We start from the raw sequence: 5,281 nt of genomic DNA on the forward strand, positions 1-5,281 counted from the left end.
TACGCATGTATAAAGCATAGGGCCACTTGTTTGTTGCCATGTCAGTCTAGGAAAAGGCTGAAGGAATATTTTGAACCGCTTAGAGGGGCTTACTTAGAAAATCGAGAGGATTTGCCACGTTATAGAGATTGCTCTCAGATGAGAAACTCGGTTTCCAGTTGAAAGATAGATAGCAAAGACAGTATAGGAGAGAGAGAGAGAAAAAAAACCTTGCAGAAAAAAAACAACAACAAACAATTCAGAAAGTAAAATAATGAGCATTCCCCTGACTTGTTTGATTGCATAACTCATGTGCCTTCACCACTGTCTCTTTAGCTCTCTCTCCATCTCTCTCTCTCTCCCTGGAGTACCTTCTGTGAAAAGTTTGCAAGAAAAAAAAAACAACTGTCTGTTTCCCAAGCGTGGGAATGTTTGAGGGAGGAATAAAAAAATATATATACAGTCGCAAGATCATCTGCAATGTCTGATGAGAAGATTAGTAGAAATTGTTTGTTTCAGACGAGAGTTATGAAGCCAGCTGGCTGAGAAAGGCTGGCTGGAGAAACTTTTGATTTTATTTAATATTTTATCTGAGTTTGTTAGCACGTTTGAGAAGTAGTTTCCTGCATTGTAAAAAAAAGAGCTACAGCTGTGGATCCAGTTACTTTACGGTTGAAACTGATATACATTTCTATGACCTCAGCCAACCCTTTCTCCTAAGCTTTTATTCCCTAGCCCCACATGTAGCCTGCAAAATGATTTGCGGAGCTAGTCATCTGTTCATTCCTGTTCCGTAACCCGTCACAGTGGAAGTTCACAAGGTTGATCGGTGCATTTGTGCGCGCGGGTCTTGTTGTTCCAGTGCGGGAAGCCTAAGAGAACCCACAATAATGTGGCAAAGTTGCTCAACATGCCGTGAAATGACTATGTTGCACTTTTACATTAAAAGCACTGATAGAATACATTTCTAATAAAGGGAGCGGAACCCCCGAGGGAGCAGGCTTGAGCTCTGCCAGTCATGCATGGTGATGTGCAAGTGTGTATTTAATGTGTGTGTGCGTGTGTGTGTGAAGGAGAGGGTCGCTAAAAGTGACAGAGTAATCACAAATGTACAAAGAGCAAACGAACGTGTTAAATTCTTATCGTGGCATTTCAACAGACACCAAGACGCTTAGAAATGTGTGAGTGTTTATAATGGTGTTAATCAGTGTTTTAATACATTCTGTATCTTTTTAGTTGTAGACTAAGGCGGTTTACTGAGGAACCTGATACATTTATGTCTGTTGGGTTCCCCCACCCCAACATTCATGTACTTATCCTGAGTGCTTTGATGGAAAATCACTGGATCGTTTTCAAGGTTCCAAAAAAGAACTGCCTTCAGCATTTTATCGTTTTAAGAAAAGATTTCTCAGATCATTGTAAATGATTAAACGATGTCCACAACCAGACACTGATTCAACAGATTCAAAGTAGATTCCTCTTATTAAACAACCAGTCCCTCCAAAAGTTTGAGATTGCTTTTGTGAGTTTTTTGGGGGGGGGTTGCAATCAAAATCAATAATTTTGTGGTGCAACTTTAGAGATTGTGAGGTGGTTTATCTGGGTATTAATTTAGGTTTCTGTGTTCAGTTGAGTCTCTGTGTTGTCCCGCCTACCTCTTGATTGCCCCCAGCTGTCCCTCGTTTCCCCTGATTTCCTTCCTTGTGTATTTAATCCCATCTGTGTTCTTTGCTCTTTGTCGGGTCCTTGTCCATGCTGTCGCTTGTCATTTGTCACTAGTCTCTCGTCTGCTCCAGTCACTACCAACTGTCTGAGTTATTGCCGTAGCTCACTTGTGCTGCCTAGATATCTGTTTTTTCGCCATTAAACCTTCATTTACTCTTCATACCTGGGTCTACCTCACAACCACACTTCATGACAGAGATATTTGCAAAAAATATTGAATATTTTCCATGTCATTGAGCACCTTCCAAGATCTACATTAAGAGGAAAAATAATGAGTAGAGATTAGACGCAACTTGAACAGCTTAATATTTACAGACACTCAAATAACCGCATAACTTGAACAACTTTAGATGTTTCAAATCAATATTGGACAGTCTGAAAAATACAATTGAGCAATAATACAAGTCAAAAATAGATACAGAAAATGTAGTGTGTTTATGTATTGCTTAGATGGTTATGCAGAATGTCAAATGTTAACTTTTTGTCACTCGCCATATCGACCACAGACTATAACCTGACCTCAAGAAAGGATGAGGAATCAGTGTCGTAGAAGTGAGAAATATTGCCACCTGCTGGTGGGAGACAGTCACTGAATTCCGGTGTTTTTGACCACTTTTGAGAAAAAAATTTATAATTATACATGAGGACAAAAAAATTATCTGTTTTTGCGTGAATGTCAACGATTGCAGAATTGTGACAAACTGGAGGGACTGATGCAGTCAAGTTTAGTTCATGAGTTTAGCCAATATCCGCCAAGTCACGGCCTTGCAGCATCTAGTATTACTGATCTTTGGCATAATCTTTCATTCTGATCATACATGCAGCGAAAGTGGAGAAAAAAATCTCCCATTTAATATAAATAAAACTTTTGAAAATGGCCATCTTCCGTAACCCATTGGGTGTTTTGAGAAGACAGAACTCACATTAAATAACGTCTAACCTGCTAGGTTGCCATAAGTCATTGAATAGCCACCGAATTAATAAGTAAAACTAACACAATTTTATATTTCAATTTTCTCCCTATCTGTGCATGTTCTATCTGGTTTGTAACCATTACTTTGACATTGCTTATGCCACTGTGCTTTCTCTCTCTACTTTGTGCTTGATAAGTTCTAACATAAAAACAGACACAAGCAATATTGTTTACATCTCCTGGCTGCCTGTCAGCTCTTACATGAAAACCCAATGTCAAACAAGTGCTTAATTACCTGACATCATATGTAAATAGCACTTTTTATGTTTGAGACTGAGTCTAATGTGAACTGAACGTAATGGTTGGAGGGATCCTAGTGTAACGCTACTTAAGGCTAGGCGCCTGACTACGGCCAAATATAACAAATGGCGCTCAGATAGATTCGGCTATGGAGCCCGTGGGTGTGAATAAAATACCATTAGACAAAAGTATGTTTAAGTTATTGTATTCAACTTGTTTTTTTCTTTCATATATATAGGAAGATATGCAATAATAATAATATTTATAATAACAGTGATTTTCTATAATATAACCAAAAACACAACAAGGAAAAAAAAACAAGCACTCAGCAACAAAAAACAATAAACCCTGATGTCACCCAAGAGTTTCTATTTTGGTCCATTCATGAATCCAAGGTGATCAATAGTCCATCGATCAATATCTGATTGTTTTCTTTTTTTTCAAGATCCAGAGCAAATAGGTCCAGAATGAAAAAATAGCTTGGTTCATTTAAATCCTACCGCGAAGCTGCGGTGATCCGGTAGCTCGCCATCCTGACGTGACACAGGGGGTGGGAAAAAACCTGACCTAAACAAGGTCATGAATAAAAATAAAACAAATTAGCTGTCATGTTTAAACATTGTCAACTGTTATCCAAAGTAAAGAAACATTCAACAATTACAAAAAAATAAACAAATAACTATATTCCATAAAGTGTTTTCTCATGATTTTTTTCAAATGAATTTCCAATTAAAGATCGCGATCAAACTCAAAGTTACATTCAGATTCAAATCAAGGGTATAGACCTTATTAAAGTTACCGGTCAAAGGTACGAATCAAATTAAAGTTACCGGTACAGATCAAATTAAAGTGCACTTTCACATTATATCTAAGTTTAATTGACGCAGTCAATTAAACTTAATTGACTTCCATATCGTTTCAATAAACAATTGGTTTTTTTTCCCTTTTTTGTCGTTGCGCAACTCCCCAATAAAAACAAATGACCAAGCCCAGAATTCTATAGGCCGTTAGCAAAAATCAATCAAAAAAATAACTAAAACTGTCCTAAAAGGACGAATCTACAAAAATCAAAAGGCCTATTTAATATTTTAACAATATATAATCTATTCGGCCACAAAATTAACAAAAAGAAAATGACCTTTTAAATCAATAAATAAACTTTTCAGTCATTAATGCACAGATTAAGTGGGCGTGTCGCCACCGCATTTCTATTTCCAAAGAAAACAAAGTACGTAAATTAAACGACTCACCGTCGAGCGGTCGACAGGAAACACCCAATTTAATCCTTCGGCCCTTTTAGTAAGCCTCGATCCAGCCGTATTCTTCTATAAGTTTAGAAGACGCCGAGACGAGCAGCTGGCCACAGCAGCAACAGCGATTGAGATCCGAGTCACCTGTGACCCGTAACTTAAAGGGTGCTGTCAGTTTGACCCGCCAAAATAAAATACGGGTTCCTTATTTTGTGCAGGTTACACCAGCACATAAGGTGACAGGGCAGCAACATCAGAGCGGTGGTACCTTTAATCTGTGACTGAATGTCTGATAGAAACAGTAGGAGTCAAAGGAAGGGACTCTGCTTTCGCCATTATAACTAGCTATGTTTTTTAGTCCATTATTTTATGGAGGCCAGCTAAGGACACTATTTACTTTGAGCAAGCTTGCTCATTCGCCATTGAAGTGTTTTGTTTTTAGTAAAGCAATTAAAGAGCTTAGAAAAACGGATCATTAGTTGGTGTAATTTCAAGGAAATAGCTGAGGGGTTTAGCAACAGCACAATGCCCATATCTGCCTGTTCTCCTGTCTTTTTATTTATTCTTCGCTACAATGTGCTCTCCCAATCATTGCAGTTCTTGAGGACCTTGTGATCCAGGCCCTGATCAAGATGAAACTCGACTTCCTTTACCTGTTGTTGGCAAACTATCAAGTCAGAAACAAAGTCACTGACATCTATTAGTCTGCAACATCTACAAATTTACATTTATCCACAAATGGAGAAAATACAGAACAGTGACAAATAGGGCTACATGACGGTAGAAAATCTTGTAATGGTAATTTGATCGGGCCCAGAACTCCATCACTCCAACCATTAAATATGGTCAAGAATTTTTTTTCTGAGTCTATTGGTGAAGGAAAAATAGAAATCCAATGTTTGAGTTACATTAAACCTTTTCAGCTTTTGTCTTCCTAACTGTCCTTGCAGTAGTTGGGAATAACGCCCTCATCCAAAACACAAAACTGTTTGGCCATTGACATAACTTCTAGTTTAGGTCCAAAACACACCAAATCGATTTTGCCTAAAGATTGGGTCGGATGATGTACGCATCAATTAGAACAGGCAAGAGTCAATGGGTTCTTGTAGAATGG

General features: G+C 38.1%; 1 long non-coding RNA gene across 1 annotated transcript; it reads right to left on the minus strand.

The window, feature by feature from the left end:
• Positions 1–3,350: 3,350 nt before the first annotated feature.
• On the minus strand, positions 3,351–4,389 carry LOC114155411 (uncharacterized). Its single transcript, XR_003597735.1, has 2 exons — positions 4,168–4,389; positions 3,351–3,484 (listed from the first exon to the last, which is right to left on the minus strand). It is a non-coding gene; the product is annotated as an uncharacterized LOC114155411 (long non-coding RNA).
• Between the last annotated feature and the right edge of the window lie 892 nt (positions 4,390–5,281).

The sequence above is a fragment of the Xiphophorus couchianus genome, chromosome 13, assembly GCF_001444195.1.
Source record: "Xiphophorus couchianus chromosome 13, X_couchianus-1.0, whole genome shotgun sequence".
Classification (NCBI taxonomy): domain Eukaryota; kingdom Metazoa; phylum Chordata; class Actinopteri; order Cyprinodontiformes; family Poeciliidae; genus Xiphophorus; species Xiphophorus couchianus.